This window comes from Myotis lucifugus, unplaced genomic scaffold (genome assembly GCF_000147115.1).
Source record: "Myotis lucifugus unplaced genomic scaffold, Myoluc2.0 scaffold_14, whole genome shotgun sequence".
Lineage (NCBI taxonomy): Eukaryota > Metazoa > Chordata > Mammalia > Chiroptera > Vespertilionidae > Myotis > Myotis lucifugus.
Genome location: NW_005871062.1, coordinates 7800313 through 7826230, shown reverse-complemented (window position 1 = coordinate 7826230; position 25918 = coordinate 7800313). Strand labels below are relative to the sequence as shown.

General features: G+C 46.1%; 1 protein-coding gene across 9 annotated transcripts in view; it reads left to right on the top strand.

Moving 5' to 3' along the window:
* Positions 1-2391: 2391 nt before the first annotated feature.
* Positions 2392-25918, top strand: part of ST6GAL1 (ST6 beta-galactoside alpha-2,6-sialyltransferase 1) — a 128448-nt gene continuing 104921 nt past the window's right edge. For 3 of the 9 annotated variants that reach the window (XR_002828221.1, XR_002828220.1, XM_023750566.1), the window contains exon 1: positions 2394-2669. The gene's annotated coding sequence lies outside the window, so the exon portion shown is untranslated. Of the gene's footprint in view, positions 2670-3135; positions 3240-25918 lie in introns of those variants that run through there. The other 6 variants (XM_006084795.3, XM_006084797.3, XM_023750569.1 and 3 more) reach the window with 4 other exon arrangements.

Sequence of the window (25918 nt, the reverse complement as noted above, 5' to 3'; positions counted from 1 at the left end):
AGGGTCTGAGAGGACAGTTTCAACTGCCTGTCCTCCCCCACCCCCCCGCAGACTTTAATAACACCTCCAATTCAAGAGTGCTATGAAAATATTGTTTTGAGTAGGTTGTTGTACATTTACATTATAGAGTAGGGCATTATTTGTATTAGCCAGTACAGTGCCTAAAATGGTGATGGAGAAACGCATTACCAAAAATATTATTTATGAGCAAAGACTGAGATTGTGAGGGGCTGAGATAGTGTCCAGAGGGATAGTGTCTGTACTTCTTAAGGGGAAAAAAGACTTGTCAAGGTAAGAGCCCCAGAGACAACAGGTATGGAAGCCTCGTAAATAGGCTAGGGAGGACAGAACTGTCCCCCAGTGAATGGTTCAGCCTCCTGCCTCTCATATAGGTCAAAAAGCCCCAACTGACCAGACAGCAAGCTTGAGGGAGCAGCCCCTAAATGGGGTAGCCCACAGCTGCTCCCATCCCGGAAGCTTGCTGGGAGTATTCCTACCAGCCTGCTCTTCTGCCTCAGAGTTCCAGGAACTTCTTGGACTTATCATGTCATCTGTGTTCATTTCAAATCTGCAAGTCAAGAATCCACAGTAAGAGTGTTCTTTGCTTCAGAGTGCTGGTAAAGACAACTATGGAGTTAGGATTCCACAACGTTCTACAAAAACTTCTCTGTTTCTGGTTCTTGACACAAAAGCGACACAGAAGAAAATGATGAAGGCTTTCAATGAATGTCGAAGAGGGTTCGAATTCCAGCCCTTCCATTTCTGAGGTGACTTCAGTTTCTTCAACTATCCTAAGGCCACCACCTATGTAATGATGAGGAGAGACAATATAATCAGCAGAGTGCTTTTGCTCTGCAAATCGTAGGTATTATTTGGGTGTCCCCTTTTTCATTCCCTCTGTCATTGCCATCCCTCCTATTATATCTCCACCGATGGAAGCTTCCAAGTTGGTCTTTGCACCCCAGGCTTGCAGTATCTGCTTCTGCCATTCATTTGCTGGAGAAATTAGCATAAAACACAAAGACGCATGTCATGCCCCTACACAAAATCTTTTAATTTAATAGCTTCCAATTTTTTCAGAATAAAGTCTAAAACCTCCCCGAATAGTCCTATGAGTTTGTTTGCTTCCACTCAATCACACCTACATTTTACTGTTAGGAGCACCTTCTGTATGCCAGATACTCAGCTAAGTGCTTCAGAGACGATTTCACATAATCCTGGAAACAGCACTGTCATTAATATCTCCATGTTACAGACGAGGAAAGGGAGGCTCAGAGAGGCTAAGAAACTCATACCAACACACAGAGATTTGAATTCAATCTGCTTGTCACCCTGTCCAACTGGAGCTCTTTGTACAGAGCATTGTTTCCACCGCAGCTGGGAGGGGCCAGCAGAGAAAACTGTAGGGGTCCGGGATCTGGGGAGGGAGGAAGCAGTGTTTGGAAGAGGGCATTGGGATGAGATGAGGATGCTACTGGTGGTGGGGAGTGGCCACCTTGATTTGGACAGGGAATTCTGGGCCTGGGCTTCAAGCACCGGCTGAGTGAGTACCCCACCTCGTGTGTCCAGAGGACCTAGATTACCTTCCACTCTTCCGTCCCTCCTCCCCTACCACACCACCTTCCCTCCAAGCTCGGAGTCAAGGGGGCGCTCTAGAGGCATCTGGGAGATGATTATGGCCTCAGGTGGTCACACCCTTTCTGCCCGAGCTGGCTCAGCATGCAATTTCCTCTCGCCTTCCTCTAGCAGCCCCAGTGAAGGGAAGGAAACTGCTCCTTTCCTTCCGGACCGACCCCCTTACCCGAGGCCGGTAGCCCACGGGCCTGCAGATACCTTGGGGTGGAAGTCTCACTGTACGCGGGGTTTCCCCCGCACTCCTTCCTTTCTGTCGGCCGCATTGGAGAGCACCGAGTACGTGAGACGCTGGAGGTTGGAATGTTCTTGCCTAACCCTGTGAAATAGATTTTGTTGCTTCATATTCTACATAAGAAGAAATCGAGGCGTAGAGAAGTTAGTGACTTGCGCAGGGTCACGCAGTCAGTCGGTAGCCCAGCCGGGATTATAGTCCCGTTTATTAGGATGAAAAGAGGGAGAGTGCTGGATTCAACCCTGGGGACCTGGGGTAGAGCCAGCATTTGCGGATCCTAGCCCCGCCGCGTTGCCCCTCCCCCTAGTTCAGGTCTGCCCTCCTGCCCTCCTCTGGAGGAGGCAGGCTCCCAGCATCACGCGGTACCCTAACCAGGCACCCCTAATCCCGAATCTTTGCTCTCTGGCGACCTCCGGAGGGCCAGATGGGTCTGGGGCTCCTTGTGGCGGGGAAACGCAGTCTTCCTGATTATTTGCATAACGGAGACCGTTCGCTTCCCCGCCCCTCCACCACGCTCCTCTTCCCTTCCTCCCCAGTCCCCTCCACCCCTCATCCCCCGCCTCCCGCTCCCCCCCTGCAGACCCTCCTCCCTTCGGGGACTCCGGCGTGGGGCTCCCAGCCTGGGGCTTTCTGTCTCCCGCCCTGGACAGAGTCCTGAGCACCTGGGGGAGGGGAGTCCTGGGTTGGGCCGGCCGGGGAAGACGCCTGGGGCACTGCCCTTCGCTAACAAAGAGCCAGCTGCCGGCCGGCTGGAGTGTGCGCCGGCGGAGCAGCCGCAGCCTCCGCGCCGCCAGCACGCAGAGTGAGTAGGGTGCCGCGGGCCACAGCTCAGCCCGGGGGCCACCCCCGGGAGGAGGGATGCGTAGGGGCGATGCGTAGAGGGGCTAGGGAGGGAAGGGGAGCGGAGGCCGCCAGGCGCGCCCAGGGCGCAAGGAATCGGTGTCCAGCGCCGCCTCAGTCACCTTCGCTGCGGGCCGGCCACCTTGGGGCCGGGGGTGCCTGTGTTTTTGTCCTGGGAGAGGGGCCGCCCTGGTTTCTCCCCCGCTCCGTGATCTGGGGACCCACAACAAACCCACGTGCGCTCGGCCACCAGGAACCCTGCTTTCTCCACCGCACTGTCTGCCAGGAAGGGTGGGACGCCTTGCAGCGGCGGGGTTCCTTCGGATCCCGCCTGGTCGGTTCAAAGACCAGGAAACTGAGCTTCCCGGCGGGGGTGGGGACACGGGCACCATAACAAACGCACGTGCGCCCAACCCTGGGCTGCCAACCCTTAGGAGCCGCCCCGCGGAACCCGGCCATTGTCTCAGCCCAGGATAGAGAGCAGCTCTGGGGGCGCCACTTGCTGGAGGAGGTCGACAAAGACATTTAAAAGGTACCACCTGGGCGTCAGCACAAACTGCCAGACTTAAAAGGGAAAAACGAAACAAGAAGCAGCTAAGAAAAGATGACTGCAGGCTGAGTCTGTCCCCGGTGGTGGTGTTTTTACTTGATGTGATCCGGACAACCCCTCATTTCCACCTCACGGAGGTTTCTTAGGGATGGGGTTGAATTAAGGGTCTGTGGGTCCCCTCCCGAAAAAGACCGTGCCTGGTACACCGTTGTCCCTGCGCTCCGGTGGGAGGGCGCGAGCACCTCTGCAGCCTGCGGAAAGAACGGTCCAATTTAAACAGCGCCCAGCGTGGTTTCATTTGCGCTTTGCTTTGTAGGGCCATGTGTCTAGCCTGCCCGGGTGTCACTGGCCCCTTTTGACTTGTTATGCATTTTTATTAGCAAGGCCAGCCGAGGCCTCCTGTACGAGGTGGGGGCGCTATTATTTTCAGTTCGATTAGAGTTTGAGAGAAATTCCGAGGTCCGGGAAGAGAGGCCTCTCTGGTTTGTTTGGCTTACATATGCTCAGCTCCGCTTTGCAGATTTTGGTTAATCAGACCTGTTCAGGCAGCAGCAAGATGTTTGGGAGGATGAACTGGCCTTTTAGGTGTTGGTGTTGGTGTTGGTGCAGGAGTAAACCCTGAAGATTGTGGGAGTGGGAATGTAGGCACCACTGCTTCCGTGTGCTTGCTGTGACATCGGGTTGTGGCTTCACCTTGGCCAGTGCCGCTGGAGTGGACCTGTCTCTGGGGAGAACTGGGGATCCTTCAGCCCCACACCACTTTCACTGAGAGTCTGGAGAGCATCCAGTGAGCCCTCTTATTTTATAAGTGGGAAGCGGAGACCTGTTGAGTTCAGCCACTTGTCCAAGATGAAACCGAAATCAGGACTGAGACAGGACTTGAGTGTGGGTCTCCCAACTCCCGCATTGCACAAGGCGAGGCTGACAACTAAAGGCAAAACCAGGATTCTGTGGTTGGCTTAAAAGGCAGTGGCTTTAGGCAAAACAGAGTTAAACAAAGAAAGCAATTCAGATTGAAAGGTGCACCCTTCCATTATCCCTTTCAAGAGTTCTTTATTCATTGGAGAAAAGGATAGATTTAGTAATTCCTTATTCTTCATCTGGCCTTTCATAAGCTTAGTTATTTTTCTCTCCTGGCTGCCCCCTCCCTTCTAATTGGAATAGGGCCAACTGTGGAGACTTAGATGTTTTGCCTCTCATCCCTGTGCCAGGAGGCCTTTGTTTGGGCATAAGCATGGGCTGTTGACACCAGCCCGGCCGGGTAGAAAGTATCTTTTAGCGTGCTTCTCCTAAGCCACTTGTGGGAGAACAAAACATTTTTGTCATTGATGTTATTTAATTTAAAATTTTTATGAGAGTTCCATGTAAGTAGCTGCTTATTTTTGTATTTGGCATAGAAGAAGTTGGAAAACCCAAAAAACTTGGAGTCTGGGTTTCCCTAAAGCTAACGTGCTGTTTTGCCCTGTCCCTGTTATTGCCTGGCTACATTTATTTATTTTCTTAGGGTTTCCAGGGTGTGTCTCATTTTTATGGTGATTCCACTGGACATAAGGAATTTCAGGAATCATCTGATCAGACCCTTTTATTTTTTAGATAGAAAAATTGAGGCCCAGAGAGGAGGAATTACTTGCCTAAAGACACTCAGCAAGGTGTCTGCTTTTACTGACTCTTTTTTAAAATCCTTACCTGAGGATGTGTTTATCTATTTTAGAGAGAGAGAGAGAGGAATAGAGAGAGAGACGAGAGAAACATCAATTGTTTGTACACCCCCCCCCCCCCCCCCCAAGGGGGATCAAACCCACAACCTAGGTTGTGCCCTGACTGGGAATGGAACCTGCAGGTTTTTGGTGTATGGGACGATGCGCCAACCAACTGAGCCACCTGGCCTGGGCTAGTGCCTCTCTTTGCGTAAAGGAAACTGTTGCATCAAAGGAGTTTTTGTTGGTATGGCACAGTAAAGTCAAAGTTATGGTGGTTGTTATAACAACTACCTTTAAGTCAGATAATGAATTCCTTAAGGATTCGAATAGGCTTTGGTTATTAAACAAAGCCATAGATCCCAATGGTAGATCTGGTGAGGTTATCATTGGGGATCAGTTTTCTTTAGTGTTTACTAAATGGTTCACTTTACTCTTGCTCTGGGCTCCCACAGACTCCTTGTTCCCAGTAGGGAGCTGCTTTGAGTATAATCATAAACCAAAAGGCAGCAAACACTCAGAGGAGAGAGACCCCACTTAGCCCTGTGCTACTGAACAACTTGGGCCCTAGTTTCCTTCTTTGTGCACTGGGGGTACCTTCTGCCCAGGTTCAGTGAAGTGGAAGATGCTCAGGCCTTAGAGTCTGAGGAGCAGGTTTGAGTCATCCCTTCTCCCCCAAGTGCCTTGAAAACCAGCAGGCTGCATCCACATTGTAAATTGTGAGGGAAAGAACATGCATGTACCTCCTGTGGTTGTTGGGAGTATTAAGTCATGGGACTCATGTTTAGGACTCTTCAGACCTCTTGGCAGGCTTGGGTGCTCCCCATCTTTTTAAGTGGCAGAGAATGATAGGCAAAATAGCCCCGGAGGGTAAGCCGGGTGCTCAAGGAGATCCTACCTCGTCACAAAGAGGTATGAATGTTTGCCAAACTGTTAAGTGGGCTTTGGGTAGTTGTGAAGTGCGTGTGACTCTAAGGTAAAAAAAACTTAGTAAAAAACAAATCAAAAACAAAACCAGAACTTTCAGGCCCAAGTGAGTGAGACCTAGTCATTCCATTCATTCACTTCATATTTACTGACAAGCAGGTGGGTTGGGTGGGGGTGTCCTGTGCTCAGCCTGGAGTTATAAAGAACATGACCCATTCTCTACCCCACCACCCTTGCTCAGAACACATTTTGGTCATCCCTTAGAAATTGCCTTCAGAAAGTAGATCTCATTTATCTCAATATTGACCTGGGCTGTGTGTGTGTGTGTGTGTGTGTGTGGGGGGGGGGGTGTTCCTTTTTCTTCATGAGTCAAACAAGAGCAGGTGGTAAAATGAGAGCATGGAAGAAGGAAGGCTTCAAAGAGAATGTGGCTTTTTACAAATGTGAGGATGTGGTAGCATTAAAAAATGACAGCAATAAATCATTAATGAAATTCATAGTAATCTTCTGGAACATTAGAGTCCTGAGTTTTCTCTCAGACCTGATGTCAGTGATTTGTTCAATAAGAACTGAATTGGGGGCGGGGAGCATTTTTCTTGCTTGTCTGCATGTATGCTACATGTGTTCTGAGTCTGGTAGAGGTACTTTTCACGGGTTTATATGTAACAGTAGCATAGTTTCACATAAAATACTGAGTCTGGTGGATGGGTGGATGTACTTTTCATGGAATTATATGTAACAGTAACATAGTTTCACATAAAATACTGAATCTGGTGGATGGGTGGATGTACTTTTCATGGGATTATATGTAACAGTAACATAGTTTCACACTAAATACTGGGGTATTTAATGAATCCCCATATACAATTACTTATCCACATCTTCTCTTCTAAATCATTACTTGAAGGGTCAGGTTAGCCTTCAGAATTAGTTTGGTGATTTAGATTTTGTTTATCATTCTGATTATAAGAACAAAGCATGTCCATTGAGGACAATTTGGAAAAGTAGGAAAAAAGTATACAGAAACAGAAAAAAATACTATTATTTACAGACAATGACTGTTAACATTTGGCAATTTTCCTTCTGGTCTTCTTTTTATGGATTTGCTTTTCTCTAAATGGTTGAGAGCACATTGGATGTACTGTTATCTCTTATCTCTTGCTTTTCTTGCTTAACCTTTTCATATGTACATCAGAGTTTACATCTGCATTAAAGCTGTGCCTTTCATTCATCTCCAAGGTCAGGTGGAAGTATTTCATCTTTCCTTGTGGCTGAGTAGTATTCTATTGTATGTGGGTAGCACATCTTCTTTATCTAATCATCTATTGAAGGACATTTTGTTTTCATGTCTTGGCCACTATGAATAATGCTTCAATGAACATAGGGGTGCATATATCTTCGTGAATAAATCTTTTCAAATTTTTGAGTAGATACCTAGAAGAGGGGTTGCTGGGTCATATGGTAATTCTATTCTTAATTTCTTGAAGACCCTCCCATACTGTTTTCCATAGTGGCTGTACTAGTTAACATTCCCACCAGCAGCGAATGAGGGTTCGTTTATCTTCACAACCTCTCCAACACTTGTTATTACTTGTCTTGTTGATAATAGCCATTTAACAGGTGAAGTAGTATCTCATTGCAGTTTTGATTTGCATTTCCCTAATAGCTAGTGAGGTTGAGCATCTTTTCATACATTTGTTGGCCATTTGTATGTCTTTCTGGGAGAAGTGTCTGATCAGGTCTTCTGCCCATTTTTAAATTGGACTAGAGGCCCCGGGCACGGATTTGTGCACAGGTGAGGTCCATTGGCCTGGCCTGCGTGGATCTTTTGGTTCTCTGACATCCCCTGAGGGGTCCTGGATTGTGAGAGGGCACAGGCCAGGCTGAGGGACTCCACGGGTACACAATCAGGGCCGGGGAGGGACAACGGGAGGGCTTCAGGGTGTGTCCGGCCCATCTCACCCAGTCCCAATTGGCCAGACCCCAGCAGCAAGCTAACCTATAGGTTGAAATGTCTGCCCCCAAGTGGTCAGTGCACATCATAGCGAATGGTCGAACAGTCGAACAGTTGGACACTTAGCATATTAGGTTTTTATTATATAGGATTATTTGTTCATTTGGCAAACACAAGCCAGCCATTTTTATTTTAGAAGCAGTCTTGAGTCTAAGGTGGAGGGGGAAGGGCTCTGCATATGGCCTTGGGCTTAGTCCTGCCTTTGTGACCTCTAAAAACTTACTTCAGCACCCCACTTTTCAGTTTCTGTATGTGTTAAACAACTCTAGGGTCATTTATTAATTCATTCCTCACATATTCAAATGCCCACTCTAAACCAAAGGTGCATAAAGACAGCACAGCTTTTAGAAGCTCAGAGTATGATGGAGGGTCAGGGTAACAAGAGACTACTAGTTGAGGATGCTGTGGACCCAGCGGAGGGCAGCTCCCACCCCTGGAGCAGCGGGAAGGAAGACTTCCTGGAGGAGGGCCACTACTGGGTAGTCAAACACCTGTTATTTTTTCTCGATTGTAATCGACTCTGAGATTAACATGTTTGTGAATAATCAGATAATTTCCAAAGGATAGAATCCTAAAGTTAGAATTACTGAGACACACTTTAAAGGGTATTATCATTTAAAAAAACTTATAGGCTTAGCTCCAATTACATATAAAGTCCCAAAGTACCTAAGTGTTATACGTATCTTGTGGGAACAGTAGAAATTAAGAGCACAAGTAATTTAGAATTTAATAAATGATCCCCGGTGTAGACATGGGCAAGGTACTTAAGCTCACCCCCTTGCCTCACTGGGCCATTGTAAGGTTTAAATAAAATTATAGCTGAAGAGTCCAGGATAGTGGCAGATATACAGGAAGCACTCAGTAAATTGTAATAATTGGGATTTTCACAAGTGGCAGAAACTTTTGGTCCTAATATTTTTCTTACCACAATACCAGGCAGAAAGTTAATTAAAATGGAACCTCCTATCAGGTGACAAATTGGGAGAAATGATCACTCACATGATACATTATTTACAAAGTCTTATTATGGAAAATTTCAAACATACAAAATGGTGTAATGAATCCCTATGTACAATCACTTATCTTCAAGAATTACCAAAACTCACGACAGATCTATAAAACTATACTCCACCCAGATTACTTTGAAGCACATTGTGATAACAGCTCAGACATAAATATTTCATTGAGTCTCATGATGTATATTTGAGGTATTGTACTGCTTCTGGAGCCTGTCTCTGCTCCCATAAAAACATATTTTTATTGATTTCAGAGAGAGAGAGAGAGAGAGAGAGAGAGAGAGAGAGAATATCATTGAGTGGCTGCCTCCTGCTGGGGATCTCCTAACTGGGTATTGAGTCTGAAACCCAGGTATGTGCCCTGACCTGGAATCGAACAGCAACCTCCTGGTCTATAGGTCGATGCTCAAGTACAGAGCCACAGAGCAACACTAGCTGGGCCCAACCTGAGATCTTCTTAAGTTTTACTGCTCAAGTGAGTTTTCCTGCCTGATCCCGTGTCCCAAAGAGACAGGGTAGAGGGAGCACTGAATTTAGTCAGGAGACCTGATTTGCAAAAGGGCTCCACTCCAGTTGTAGGCTTTTGGCAAGTGACTTCTGAACTTCTTTGAGCACATTTATAAAAATTTGGTGAGGATGAAATGAAGTAATCCATGTGACAGCCCAGCAGCTCCGCATTAGTTGGGCATGAATTGGACATGGAACCAGCCTCCTCTCCCTCAGAAGCAGACTGTCCACATGAAACTGAGCTCACAGACTGATGGCCCCTCCTCACCAGGATGCATTCGGGTAGTGTTGCCACCGGTCTCTCCATCCGAAGATGTGTCATGGCTCAGATGAGTGCCTAGCATGCCAAGCACCCCAGGTTTTCAAATCTCTCTCATCTCCTCTCACTCTGCCCCTTACCTCTGATTTATGGCTGAGGGCAAGGAAGCCCAGAGAAGGTAGGGCCCTGTCAACTGTGCTTTTCATCCATGGAAAGAGACAGGCTCCCCTTGCCCATTCTAATTTGGATGAGTCTTGGTCTCTCCTAACTCACTGTTGCACCCAAGTAGGATTTTTTGACTCAACTAACAGAAAAATGTTGCTTTGATTTAGTAATGAAATCACAGCCCTCTCTTTAATCCACCAGGACTCTCATTACGTGAGGGCCTGCAATGTGACTTGTGTTGTCCTGCTGTCGCTTGCTGGCTGTATGGCCTTGGGCAGGATGCATGTCACCTTGGGCATGCCACCCTGGGACTCAACTCTCAGCTCTTTAGGCCTTTCCAGCTCTGAGATCATCAAAAGGCAAAGGGCGAAAGATCTAGGTCAGGGAGCTTCTTCACACACATAATAAATGAAATCTGTTTGCTTTCAGAATCTTCAAATAGGGTAAAAAATCACTCCCTCACCTTTTGCCTCCATCCCCCCCCTATCCCCCCATCCCACTTCTCTCTGAAGTGACTGCTGTTAGTTGTAGGCCCTTTAGCCCCTTTGGCAAACATTTATGTTGTATTCATGGTTATGAGCAGATACATTTTAAAAACTCAGAAAATGGATTGCATTATGACTGCCACGTTACAAACTTGCCCTTTTCACTTTATCAGAGGTATTTCCATATCAGTGTATACGTATTATTTTTTTTCACATTCTATATTATGGATGTGTTTGCTTCACCAGTCTTCTGTTGATGGACATGAGTCTATTTTCATAAAAATATATTTCTAAGTGTACTTAGACCTTGGCCATAGAGAACAATGGTTGTGTCAGTGGCTAAATGAAGTCAGTCTATCAAGCTCTGGAAAGGGTGGCAAGAGAATGGGTGCATGCACACTGAGGACCACACCCTGGAAAGCCAGAATAAAGGGCTCCCAGGAAGTTACTAAGAGGCTGACTGTTTGGATGGAAGACTATTTTTGGAGACAGGCTGCCTGGTTGGGTGCCCTTGGCTGCCAGGGCAAGAAATTGAGCTGCGTCATCGCTTCCTCCACTTTCCACTGTCTCTGGCACTTCCAAATTTGTTTCTGTTCTCAGGGTCACTGGGGACCTACTGGGAGGACTGGAACCTGAGTGAGGGAGGAGAGAGAAGCCAAGAACAGGAGTATTTGATCCCAGGCTCTGGAGAAGGGACTGTGCCAGTTCTGCTCTACTCTGTCAGGTGGTGCATACCCATCTGGAGCGTTATATTTCCCGGGGTCCCATACAGATCATGATAAAATGAAGCACCCCCAAAATGAGCTATTTAGAAGCTGAGATTTCAGACACCATATTGGAGGTGGAATAAATGTGGAAACTGGGAGTTTCTGGCCTGCAGGAGATAAAATAAGAGGCACCTTCTTCATGTGGAAGAAGGATTCGAGTCACAGCAGAGTGGCTGCTGTGGAGGGGAGAACCAGTCCAGGGTGTGGGAGAAATTGCAGAATGGCAGATAAGGGAGAACTTGCTCAGCTGAACTGTCCAACCATGGAACAAGCTATGTCACAAGGCAAAGGGCTTCCTGTCATGGGTGTCTCCAACCAAAGTTGCAAGTGAATGTCTTTGCTCTCAGAGGATTCCTCTTTGCAGAAAGGTTGACCTAAAATGCCCCTTCCAACTTTGAGAGTCTAGGACTCTCTATAGGGGAAGAAGCAGAAAGATGCAAAAATCAGCCTGAGTGGGTGGGACAAGTTATGTACCATGTAACCGGAGTGCTTTCATGTGCTGTGGAAGGGTGAAACAAAATGGAAACCTTCAAAGGAGGCTCAAACATTGTTTCCCCTGGGTCTTGGCAAGCCTCCCCTGTCTGTCCTTGGCTTCAACTCTTCTTGACTCTATATTCATAAATTATTTCCACAGGAATAAATATATCACATACACTTTAGATGACCAGGAAATCTGGCAACCAGCAAAGAACTACATGTCCCAGGAGGATAATTGCACATTTTTTTTTCTCATTACAGTCTTTCTAAATTTGCATCCATCTCCTGGTTTCCCTAGCACAGTGCTGAGACACCACTCAGCTTTAATTTTAGGATTTCTCTACCCTTTACAGCCTCTGGGAGGATCTCTGAGCTGGAGCTGATAGCACCCACCATGTTGAATGCTTGTCCCTTGTTTTTCTGCGGATGAGGAAGAGCCTCTTGGACCAAATCTTGGTGAGGGAAACATGGCATGTGTGCCTGGGCCTGAGGAGGCACTGTGTGTGTCCTCTCATCCAGTCCCCACGGCAATATTTGGTGAACTGATGTCATAGCTCCATTTGCAGTTGAGAAAATTAAGTTTCGGAGAAGTGTGATGTCTTAATTAAAGCTGAGTGACGTCTCAGCACTGTGCTAAGGAAACCAGGATATGGATGCAAATTTAGAGGACCACCTGAAGATTCACTGTTGCTAAGGAGTGAAGCTGGTATTGGGTGTGGTTCTTTCATGTATCATGTTATATAGGTTTTCTCACGGCTAATAGTACTCACTCCTTTGTGTCTGAGAAGAGCTTTGTCCTTGAGTTTCATTGGGGGCTTGGCTGAATTCTTATAGGGACTATGGAAACTTTCTATCATTCCACTAAGAACATATGAATGGAAAGAACTCAATGGACAGTCAGTCACAGGAATAGCAGGACATTTGAATCCAGCATATATTTGCTCATTTCCCTTTTTGGTAAGGGTTATTTGCATCAAGCTTGGTTTGCCCCTCCCCTCCTTTCCTTCCTTCCTTCCTTCCTTCCTTCCTTCCTTCCTTCCTTCCTTCCTTCCTTCCTTCCTTCCTTCCTTCCTTCCTTTCTTTCTTTCTTTCTTTCTTTCTTTCTTTTTTGCTTGCCTTTAAAACTCTGACACCCACTTGTCCTCATTATTTGGTTATGACTGGGAATAAACACTGGTAGTGAGCATGGCCACAGATTCGTGGGTATCACTGCTCAGCTACCTTTAAATGCTTTTGGCTTGTCAATGGAACTCAACATCAACATCGTTAAGGGTTTATCTTGCAGCTGTGCTCCTAGGCTCTTAAACAGTTTCTTCTTTTGTAAAGTTTATTTAATAACACTTTGTTTATCAAATATTTATCAAATGCCTATTATGTGCTAGGCATTGGGAATGATTACATAAACACATACATTGTAGATATGCACACACATACTCAGTGTGTCTAGCGGGGCCTTGAGAGTTAGTGGCAGTTAAATTTCCTCTCTCATCCGCTTCCTCTCTTCTCAGAGTCCTTCCTTTGTTTATTTATTCAACTAATGTAGAGTGTGCGCTGTAGCACAATGCTCATTTTTAGGACATAGACCCAAATATTCTTACAGCTCTGTTCCTTTAAGAGCTTAGTTGAAGGTGAACATACAGATATTAATTATAATATAGTGTGTTAAATTATGATTGGGGTGTATGTAGAGATTGGGAAGAAGGTACAAAGAGTTTGGGAAAGCTTTCTGGAGGAGGTGATACCTAAGTTGGGTCTTAGAGAGCAGTAGCTGTTAGCTTCTGGGCAAAGGGCTTTGAAGGAGAAGTGGGTGCAGGAGCAAAGATGTGCGGTGAAGAATGGCTTGTCGTATGTGTGGGGGGATCACTAAAGGCTGATGTTCCTGGAGAGAAATACACAAGGAAAGAAGAGGTGAGGGATGAGGCTGGAACCATTGCATACATTATCTAATATAATTTTCATAACCTCTCTATGTGGCATACACTATTATCATCTCCATTTAATAGATGAGGAAACAAAGGCTGAGGGAGGCTCGGAGATTTGTTCATTCAGACAGTGAGTTGAGTGGGTGAGTTGAGGTGCATGGACTTGAATATATGCTTGCTTGCTCAGCGCCCCAGCAGTGCCTGCAGAGGCAGGTTGGGAAGGTTTGGTTTGCTGGCTAAGGTGCTTGTTCCCTCTCTATTAATCTATCAAGGGTAATACTCATGCTGAATCCTCTTTCTTCCACCTGGCTCATAGTGTTTTCCAACTTACAGTTAAATTGGAATGAGTGGGTCTGGTGTTGAAGCCTCTTCTGAGTCTTGGTTCTAGCGTTTACACTCCTTTTCATTTAGAAAACCAGTAATCCAGAAATCTTAAAAGAAAGAAAGAAAGAAAGAAAACCCCAAGCCTTTATGTGCCTAACCATGAGTGATGGGAGAGGGAGAAGGTTTATCCACTTTCTTAAAAGTTCCAGGTTCATTTAGTAGCCCAGGCATCACCTGTAAATCCCTTAGTTCAGATAAGCCCTTTAGGGACTGGAGAGGAAGCAATCAGTGTGGGTTGGAAGAGTCTGGAGCAGGTGGGACTTGAGCTGTCTTTTAAGGATGAGTAGGATCAAAAGAAGGAAGGCCTGACAATGAGTAAAGTTATTCTGTCTCACCCAATGATAAATGGGATGCCTCTGGCTCATTCTCCCCATCCCCCAGGATAATTTCTGCATTGGAGTTGGCTCTTGTGTGGGAGCGGTAGTAAGGGTATCCATTCATTCAAAATAAGGTTTATTGAAAACTAATCAATTGAGAACACAAAGACAAGATGATGAAACTACAGAATGAAATAAAAAGGGCAATTACACAGCTAAGGGAAAAATTGATGATACAAACAACCTCTTTAGAGAAAAAGTTAATAAAGGAACAGAGTAGAATCAACTGAAAAGTAAATTACTAACAGAGAGGAAGGCTTGAAGAAAATTGCAGTATATGCTGAGAAAAGAAATTCATCAGAGAAAATCAGAGATTTAAAGGTGGTACAAGGATGATCCCTCAGAAGGGTAACTGGGGCATCTGTGGAAACACAGGCCACTTTTGCTTACGTTCCATTGACCAAAACATAGTCACATGGACCTACTTGGTTGCAAAGGAGGCTGGGAAACATCTCCAGCTGGGTGGCCTTGTGCCCTCTTAAAACTCAGGGTTTTTCCATTACCGAAAGGGAAATGAGCAAATGGATATTGGGAGCAATTCATCTCTGCCACAAGGAAAAAGTAATGGTGACCTCAGACTTGATCTGCAGCAGAAGAAAAACTTGAGAACATGGAGAAGAAATATTTAGAGTTCTGAGGGAAAAGGCAGTGTGACTGAAGACTTTTACACTTAATTAAGTCACTCTGCAAGGATAAGGCAGCCAGCCATTCTCATATATGCAAGAACTCCAGGATTATAGCACATATGAGCCCTTCTTGGGAAAAACCTACTTGTGATGAAAAAGATTAATCAAAAGCAAACTTAGGAAGGCTTGGTTAAAGGTTATTTGGTGAGCCCTTCATCTGCTCAAACAGAGCAAAGCTAAGCCAAGGTGGGCAGTAGAAATAGAATATGATAAAGTAAAAAGAATGTAACAGAAATGGAGAGCTGGGGAGGAAGTGGGAGAACACATAAGTGCTAACTTTCCCTCTCATACTAAATAGGGTGTTAAAGTCATGACTGCAACCTTTCAATACTATTATTATTATTTTAACTTAGAAGGATCCTAAGGAAGTATTATCTTTTGGTGGAGAAATGTGTTAAAAGTTCAGCTTTTCCATTATTTTTCTTTCCTGTAGAATTAAAATGAAGTTTAAAGATAAAAAAATAGCTATTTTAACCCTCGCCGGTGTGGCTCAGTTGGTTGAGCATCATTCTATGCACTGAAAGGTTGCCAGTTTGATTCCCAGTCAGGGCAGATGCCCGGGTTGTGGGCTCAATCCCTGTTAGGGTGAGTGCAAGAGGCAGCTGATTGATATTTCCCTCTCATATCAATGTTTCTCTCTCTCTCTAAAAATCAATAAAAAACCTTTAAAATAGTTATTTTATAAAGCAATTCTATACATTCTTTTGTAAAAAAAATTATTTATTTATTTATTTATTTAAATTCTTTATCGTTTTTAAAGTATTACATATGTCTCCTTTTCCCACCATTGATCTCTCCCTGGCCACTTCCACCCCCCAGCACATGCCCTCACCCCCCAACTGTCTGTGTTAATTGATTATGCTTATATGCATGCATACGAGTCCCTTGGTTGATCTCTTACCTCCCTCACTACCACCCTTTCCTGCCTTCTCTCTGAGGTTTGACATTCTGTTTGATGCTTCTGTGTCTCTGGATCTATTTTTGTTCATCAGTTTATGTTGTTTATTATATTCCACAAATGAGTGAGATCATGTGATATTTATCTTTCTCTGACTCGCTTATTTCACTTAGAGTAATGCTCTCCAGGTCCATCTATGCTGTTGCTAATGGTAAGAGTTCTTTCTTTTTTTACAGCAGCATAGTATTCCATTGTGTAGATGTACCACAGTTTTTTAATCCAATCATCTGCTGATGGGCACTTAGGCTGTTCATTCTTCTTTCATGCATTCTTCTATCCTTCACACTTCTATCCAGGTGAAAATTTAGTAACATGGGAAGAATTTATTAACCTATTTTTTGTGAATGGAAGGATCTTAGTTGACATTTAGCTGTGTATAATTTTGTGTGTTGGTTGATTTTTAAACAAATAATGAGCTGGTCTTATTTGAATAAAACCACTAAGGCTATTCTAAAATGCACTGTTAAATTCTAATACTCAGAGTGGGAAGAGCTGAGTGGAACTTTAATGGGGAAGTTGGCAAGTCAGTTATGTGAACACCAAAGTGTAGGCAGAACAAAACATTTTATAAATCAGATGAACAATTGGGTGCTGGGGCCAGAGGAGAATGGGGCAGGTTTCACAAAGGAGATAGAGTTGAACTGAAAGTTGGAGGATGAGAAGAGTTCTGATAGGTTGAGAATGAAGAAAGGGCATTGGATCAACACACAAAGCCCGGAGAAGTGAAAGCATGCAGCATGTCTGGGTAGTGGGGAGTAATTTGTTATGGTTGGAGCACAAGAGATAAATGAAAGAATAGCTACTGTTCATTAAGTGCCCACAGGTACCAAAGTATGACACACAGATATCTCTAGGCTGCCCAACAGCTTATAGAATGGGTATTATTAGCCCTATGATACAGATGAGAAACGGAAATTAAGAGAGATTTATCTGCCCAAAGTACACAGTGGTAAGATTGTGATTTGAACCCCTGAGCTGCCTGTACTCCTAAGCCCATGTTTCTTCTTCTGTGCTATGACTTGTAGTGCACGGGACACCTGAATTAGACAACTTTGTGAACACCAAGTATAAACATAAAAATAAATGTAAAAAACTACTGTATAGGTTAATTCTTCATAGATAAATCTATTTTATATACTTACATACATGTGGACCTATGAAATAGAAATATATTTTACATGTAAATTTTATAGGTAAATCTTTAGGTAAATATAAAAGATTCAATTATGGTTCAGACTCTGCTATCCAGTGACCCCAAGTTACTTGATCTGAACCCTAATTTCCTTATCCCAAAAGGGATAATAATGGTAGGGCTGTCTACCCCCAGATTTGTTTTTATGTTCAAATTAGATCATAGATGTGAAAAGTTGAGAAAGTATAAAAGAGCTACACAGAAGGGTTTGTTATTGCTGAAGCACTCCTTGCTCTTCTGTGAACTCACAAACATCTGTTAAAGTGCCCACAGGTGTCTGTAAAAACTCCCACAGTCATTGATTGGGTCCCTGTAGGCTTGCAACAAACAACTGGTTAACAGGCGAGAAACTGTGCTCTCCTGACTCAGATAACCAGCTAGGGCAGTGGTCGGCAAACTTGCGGCTCGGCAAACTGCAGCTTGCGAGCCACATGCGGCTCTTTGGCCCCTTGAGTGTGGTGGTATTTTGTGGAAGACCCACACTCAAGGGGCCAAAGAGCCGCATGTGGCTTGCGAGCCATGGTTTGCCAACCATGGAGCTAGGGGCTATGGTGGGAGGTAGAAGGGAGGGAGGAGGCAAGCAGTCGGCCTGCCTTCTGGCTTGCTGGGAAAGGCTGGGCCAGAGAGTTGAGTTGGGATGGCTGTCAACAGCTTGGTGAGTTATACAGGGCAGAGCAGGGTGTTCCAGACATGCCAGGCTACAGGGAGGAATCTCAGAGCTGCTAGGCGAGCAGGCCCTGCTATGTCTATCTGGTAGAGGCTCATAGTCTAGAAAAGGGATGGTGTGTGTGTGTGTGTGTGTGTGTGTGTGTGTGGAACAAAGGTGTCAGGGGGCTCTGGAGTAGTGTTTCTTCTCCAGGAGTACTGATGAGGACAAGGTAGGCCTTTGCTTCAGTGACACTGGGCTCTGACACCACATATGGGGTGGGCCAGCAGCCAGACCTCAGCTCTGAGCTAGTGTGGCCTGAGGCAATTTACATTTGCTCCAGGAAGGATCAGGATTGTTCTAGGGTCTGGGATGGGGCCTCATATGCTGCTGGGGGCCCAAAAGTCCTGTTGTGTGTATTGTGTGTTGGGGTGGTGGCAGTGGTTTTTGAGAGAGCCAACTTCTTACTTCTGTAGTGATTGGTTCCTTGCTCGTCTCAATGGTCTCTCTACTATGCCTAGACTGGCCTTATAGCTCATTCTCAGCTCAGGATAAGCCCCTCAACTCCATGACTCCATGACATACAAAGGAAAGAGAAGACCTTTATCTCTTGTACTGCACTCACTATGTTGTATGAGAGTAGCTGTGTCAGACGATGGCCTTCTGATCATTAGAACACTGACTGAGCTCTCTGATGGTCCTGGGCCCAGCACTGTGCCCAGCCCTTAGCAGGCCTCGTGGAGTGAGCTCAGATCTCCCGATCCACACTGTCTGCCCACTGAGACCAGGATGCACTCAGCCACCACTGGCCATGAGGTGGTGCTCTCTAGGTAAGGTGGGGCTGCAGGAGCCAATGGTGGGGAACACCTGGGGCTCTGGTGAGTCCTCCTGGCCCACAGGACAGTCCTTCTTCTACCTGTCACCTCTGACCTTGAGCGAGAGACAAATAGCAAGATGCAATAGGGAATGTTCTCTGGGCTGATCCATGGAGCTGAGCTCTGGTGGGGAGTCAGGTTTGGGACCTTGCTCTTGTTTTTCTTATCCTATTGGGAGCCAGGGTCATGGGAGTATATCCCAGGTGAGAGAGGGAGGAAGGCAGTGGGGGAGCTCTGCAAAGGCAGTTAGGCTGAATCATCATTCATCTAAGCAGACTGCAGGGATTGCCTTTGTCAATTGTACAGTGTTGGGAGGAGGCTGGCCCAGGGCCTGAGCTGGGGGTGGTTCTTGACAGCATTAGTAAGAAATCCCCAGAAGATGCTTCTTGCTAGAGGGCTTGTGCTGGTTCCTTTTTTGCTCTACACAATAAACATCTTGTTCTAGCCTGTAAATTTGGAGGAAAGGAAAGAATGGGTATGGAGGAGATGGAAGAAAGGCACCCCCCTCTCCCCCGGAAATGCTTCCACTCTTGGAGAGTTCTACCCTTGTCTCCCAGACAGTTCAAGTGACTCCCAGTGGGAGGGCTGGGGGGCAACTCTGCCTTTACCATCACCATCTTCAGGGGTAATTTTCTTAGAGAGCCCTTGTCACATTGGGAAAAAAAACCATATGCTTTGCCACCAATAGACTTGGGTTTAATTTTGGATGTGGCACTTGTCAGCTGGGTGAACTTGGGAACTAATCTGACCCTTGGTTTCTCATCTGTAATCTGTGTGGATCATTCCTACCCCATAGCATTGTGTGAGTGCTAGCTAGTGCTTAACCCAGTGCCGGCATGTAGTTAGTGATTTTTAATAAGTGGCAGTAATTTTAATGTTATAGCACTTGTCGATGGTTATTCTCAGTTATTGGTCACCCAATGAGCCAGACACTCTGCTAGGCACTGTGGATATGGAGATACACAGGTCCAGTCTCTTCCTGGAGGGGCCTCCATCTAGGAGAAGAGATGAGCATGTGTGATTGGGGCACAGATGCAAGGGAGCTGCACACATTGCTGCTGGAGCAAGAGGCAGGGGCAGGGTGGGGTCGGAGAAGAGGTGAGACCTCCACAGGAGGGGTTTGTAGGCAGTTAGGGTGGGAGGTGGGGAGATCAGCAGGACCAGACAGAAGGAGGTTCACACAAGGATTTGACATTAGATCCACCCGTTGTGGGAGGAGGCAGGAGCTGACAGTAGGGGCTTCCCCAGCAGGTGAGCCCACAGAGCTTATGCCCTCTGCTGGCATTGGAGCTCACCCAGTTTGGCTCAGGATAGAGTCTGCAGACTTTCTCCATCAATCAGTTGGGTGGACATGGACATAGCCAGGCTTGAGTTGGAGAGAGGCTGATGAGATGGCACTTAACATCACAGAGCTCTCTCCAGACTCAGGGCTAGGATCAAAGGTGGACCTTCCCAGAGAGAGTAGAACAGATTACTAGACAGGAATTGCAGATGTAGAACCCCTAAAATGCAGGCTTCAAGTGGTGTGGACTGGAGTGTGCTTTGTACAATGTTGTTATCAAATTGGGACATGGGGAAGGGTGAGCAGGAGGGGTGGCCTGTGAATTCCAGTGACCCCACATGCAATGCTCAATGTAAAACACACATGCACACACACACACACACACACACATACACACACACACACTCTCCAGAGGAGACTCCTTGATATTCAAGGATATACATTTGTGATTTTAGTTACTTGCAAATGACTTCAAAACTCTATGATATACACAAATTGGATGAATCATTTGAATGAGATAAAAACAATTACATTTGCTACAAGTGTATGTGTATGTCACTTAGCTGGTAATAAAAATAAACAGCAGATTTTGTTCACTGAACTCTTACCATGTCCAGGCATGTCATATGCTTTACAGGCATTTCATTTAACCCCTGTTAAATCCAGCTCTCTCTCTGCACACCATGCCTGCTCCACACGGCTGAATGTGACTGCAGAAAGGCACACCATCAACCTGCCCTGCCCCATTCTAATTCATGACCATAGCCCTGGAATGGACCTGGGTGTTATTAGGTCATCTTGTCTTATTTCCAGTGGGTCTCAACTCTGGCTTCTATTAGCATTACCTGGGGGAGATTATAAAAAGTACTGGTGCGCTAATTCCACTCAAAATGAATGAAATCATAGCCTGTGGTGTATACCTGGGCATCACTATCTTTTTTTTAAAGTTCTACAGTTACTCCAAGGACAGCCTTGATTGAGAACCACTGCATTCTCTCTAATCTAGATGACTGTTTCACACCTTTCTCTCTTCAAACCCTTAACATCTCCTCTCCACACAAGGAGGTACTCTCAGTTGAGAACCTTATTTCCTACTCACGTGAGGAAATAATGGCAGAAGAAAACCTTCATACCTTCCACTACCAAATCTATGCCCTGTACAGTATTCTACTTTCTGCCTGTTATGCTGGATGATGAATTGTTTCTGTTCCTGTATAAGACCACTGTCTTCCCACTTGTGCGGCATCCTGTTCCTTTAAGGAAGGACATGACTCCAGCAATTCTCCCTTCTCTTTCCAAGGTTTCTCTACTGGACCATTCCTTTCTCTGTCTTTCTTTCTCCCTTCCCTCCACCCCTCCATCTGTGGCTGCTGTTTCTCCCACTCACATACATAGGCACAGGCATATCTTCCTTGATTTCATCGACTTTTCCAGCCACTGCTTCATTTCTCTGCTTCTTGAGTCATCTGTGCCTGCTCCCTGCAGTTCCTCTTCTCCCATTATGTTAACCCCATCTAATCACTGTTTTGCCTTTATTACTTTACAAAAACTACACCTGTAGGGTTCACCAGTGACCTCCATATTGTCATATCCAATGGTCAAATCTCAGTCCAAATTTTCATTTATGAGCAGCATTTTATATAGTTGATTATTCCACCCCCCCTTCAAAAACTGTCTTCTCTTTTGTTGGCTCATCTTCATTTGTTCATTTTGGAACACCCCGGGGATCAGCCCTTGGACTTGGCCTCTTCTCTGTCTCCTCACTCCCTGGTGATCTCCTGCCATCCACATGCTGACAGCCCTCAATTTATAGCTCCGTCCCAGACCTTTTTCCTGAACACCACACTCATATATTCACTCACCTATTCAACAACTTTCCTTAGGTGTCTAGTAGACATCTCAATGATGACAAGTCCAAGACTGAATTGCTGCTTTTTCTCAAGCAGCTCCAAAGAGTGACAGAATCCCTGTGAAAAGGCCTCAATGTGTAGGAAGCACATAGGAAATGCACACTCAATCCCTTTTCTGCAATTTCCAAATACAAAAATAAAACCAAGTTTTATTTTTAAGTCATTTGGTGGCAAAACCTGACCTGGATTGATGTGAGTCTATTTATAAACCTTTATTTAACCTACTTAGTTTAAATATTTATTTGTTTTGTGGCAGAAACATTAATCCATATAACTGTGAAGAGCTGCCCTGACCCTGCTGCAGATGTGATGTAATCTATGGTTCAGTCAACATATTACTTTTCTAAAATATGAAGAATTCTGAATTCCAGTGCTTATTAGGTCCCAGAGATTCCTGATAAGTAATTGTGAACCTGTGTTAAAACTTTTCTAAATGTCTGGCATTTGAAACTATGCCTTTAAAAATAAAAGTTTCTTTTTTCCTGGTAACTAAAAGTTCTTTTAAGGAACTTTCCAGGAACAAACTCAGTTTTCAGACCTGATTAAGATCAGGCACAGCAGGCCAAACTGAGACAGGCATGCATGAGATGCAATTCTAAAACAGAGGGAGTGAATAAAACTCTGCATACTGTACAGTGAGATCACCCCTCCCACAGTACTGGCAAGCTAGGGTTATACTCCCTTTTCCCTAGTTATGAGATGAGAGGAGTCTCTCTGTAAACTAGCCCAAGAGAAAAAGCCTATAGATATTGCTACTTAGGGTTCTTTAAATAAAATGGACAGATTACTTTCAATCTCTTTCTTTTAAGATCCACCAGTCCAGCAGTCCTGCCCATGCACACAGAGCTTCTGGTCAGCTTTTTAGTGTGTCACTTTTAAATTAAAAAGACCACTAAGGATCACCAGATATTTGAGAAAGTTTGAAACACAAAGGACAGAAGCCAAAAGAGACAAACTACAACAACAAAAACATAAAAAAAAACACACAAAAAAACCCCACCTCATGATAAATAGAGACAATGTAGGGTGCAGAAGAAAACTTCACAAAAAATATAATTACTAGTGTCATAGAGACAAGAGAAGATATCACATCTACACTAATAAAAGACAAAGATGCTAATTGACCGTACCTTTGCTACACCCTAAGCCACGCCCACCAGCCAATCAGAGCGACTATATGCAAATTAACCCAACCAAGATGGTGGCCGGCAGCCACGGAGCTGGAGCAAGCAGGAGGCTTGGTTGCCCGGGCGATGGAGGAAGCCAAGCTTCCCACCTGCCCTGAGCCGGCTGTGGCCTCCGCTCATGGCAACAAAGTTTCAATTATAGAAGACAAATAAATCCCACATACCTGCTTCCAGCCTGCCTCCACTGGGAGCTTGGGTGGCTGGGGGTTGTGGCCAGCCTGCAGACAGCCATCAGCCCCTCACCCATGCTGGCCACACCCTCATGGGGTGAGGGTCCCCGCTGGGGTGCTTAGCCAGCCTGAAAACGGCCCTCAGCCCCTCACTCAGACTGGCCAGGCACCCCAGCAGGACCCCCCACCCTGAAGAGGCTGTGACCAGCCTGCAAATGGCCCTCAGCCCCTCACCCAGGATGGCCAGGCACCCCAGGGGGGACCCCCACCCTGAAGGGGCTGAGGCCAGCCTGCAAACAGCCATCAGCCACTCACCCAGGCTGGCCAGGCACTCCTATATAATAAAAGGGTAATATGCAAATTGATCCTAACAGCAGAACCACTGGGAATGACTGGTCACTATGACACACACTGACCACCAGGGGGCAGACGCTCAATGCAGGAGCTGCCCCCTGGTGGTCAGTGTGCTCCCACAGGGGGAGCTCTGCTCAGCCACAAGCCAGGCTGACAGCTGCCAGTACAGCAGTGGTGGTGGGAGCCTCTCCCGCCTCCTCAGCAGCGCTAAGGATGTCCGACTGCAGCTTAGGCTTGCTCCCCACTGGTAAGTGGACATCCCCCGAGGGCTCCCAGGCTGCCAGAGGGATGTCTGACTGCCGGCTTAGGCCCAATCCCTTGGGGAGAGGGCCTAAACCAGCAGGTGGTCATCCCCTGAGGGGTCCCAGACTGTGAGAGGGCACAGGCCAGGCTGAGGGACCCCCCCGAGTGCACAAATTTTTGTGCACCGGGCCTCTAGTTAATACAATAAAGACTGCAGAGAAAATGCCTGCCTCTTGTTTTAAAATGTCATCTCACACATACCCATCTCAGCTTTCCTGCTATGCCTGATCTTATGTCTAAAAATTGAGTTTGTTCTACTTAAAAAGAGCTTTAAAAGAAATTTTAGTTACCAGGTAAAACAAACTTTTTTTTTTATATATAAGCATAGTTTCAAATGCTGGACTTTTAGAAAAGTATTAATATAGGTTCACAATCATTTGTCAGGAATTTTTGGGACCTGATAAGTATTGGAATTCAGAATTCTTCATATTTTTTTAAAAATATATTTTATTGATTTTTTATAGAGAGGAAGGGAGAGGGATAGAGAGCTAGAAACATCGATGAGAGAGAAACATCAATCAGCCGCCTCCTGCACACTGCCCACTGGGTATGTGCCCGCAACTAAGGTACATACCCTTGATAGGAATCGAACCTGGGACCCTTGAGTCCACAGGCCGATGCCCCATCCACTGAGCCAAACTGGCCAGGGCAAATTCTTCATATTTTTAAAGAAGATGCAGAGAATAAGATAGAACTCTTGGAAATTAAAAGTATGATAGCAGAAATAAAGGAATCAGTCAGAGGATTTAGAATATAAAGTTGAAAAAATTTTGCAGAAAGTCAAACATGAAAAGGCAATGATATGAAAAATAAGAAACAATTATTCTAAAAAGTTGAACATCTGAGAAGTAGGACTTACAGAAAAAGGAAATAGAGACTACAGAGGGCAAGAATTATTCTATCTAATAAAAGGGTAATATGCAAATTAACCATCACTCTGTCACAAAGATGGCAGCACCCATAGCCACAAGATGGTGGTGCCCAGTCCTCTCAGCCCTGCCAGAGTCCCCCAGTCCCAGGGGGGGTGGCTGCTGAGAGCAGGCAGCGTGAGCGACCTGGCGGAATGCTTGCTTCATTACCGTGGTGACGAGGCAAGCGTTCCACCCCAGCCACGGAGGGCCTCTGGGCAGCAGGCACAGAGTGGCCAGCAGGGGGAGGGAATGTTTGCATCATAGCCCTGGCGGAATGCTTGCGTCATTGCAGGCCGGGCTGAGGGATCCCTCCAACCCCCGTGCATGAATTTTGTGCACCAGGCCTCTAGTAAGAAATAATACAAGAAATATTCTGAGAACTAAACAACATGGGCTTCTACCAAAGCATGTCATTGTGACAAAAACTGAGGAAAAGTTTATAGACAGAGAGGGAAAAACAACCCTCAAACTATCTATCTATACTAATAAAAGAGTAATATGCTGATTAGACCAGGAGACCTTCTGGAGACCTTTCAGACGTCCATCTGGACAAAGCTGGGGGCTTGGCCAGCCTGCAAACCACCCCCAAACAGCCCTCAGCCCCTCGCCTAGGCTGGCCATGCCCCCCAGTGGGGACCCTCACCCCAATGGGGGTGTGGCCTGCCTGCAAAGGGCCATCAGCCCCTCGCTCAGGCTAGCCACGCCCCCCAGCAGAGACCCCCACCCTGAAGGGGATGTGGCAAGCCTAAAAACAGCCCTCAGCCCCTAATCACCTCTGCCTCGGCCCCACCACCATGGCTTTGTCTGGAAGAACGTCCAGAAGGTCTCCCAATCTAATTAGCATATTATGCTTTTATTAGTATAGACAGAGGCCTGGTGCACAGTTGGGGGCCAGCTGGTCTGCCCTGAAGGGGGTTCTAATCAGGGTGGGGATCCCCTTGGGGGGCGGGGCCCCAATGGTGGTGTGGCCAGCCTGCAAACTGTCCTCAGCCCCTCACCCAGGCTGGTCACGCCCCCCAGCAGGGACTCCCACCCTGAAGGGGGTGTGGCAAGCCTGCAAACGGCCCTCAGCCCCTCGCCCAGGCTGGCCACCCCCCCAGTGGGGACTCCTTCACCCCGATGGGGGCCTTGCCGGCCTGCAAACTGCCCCAGGACCCTTGCCCAGGCAGGCCCCGCCCCCCCAAGGGGAT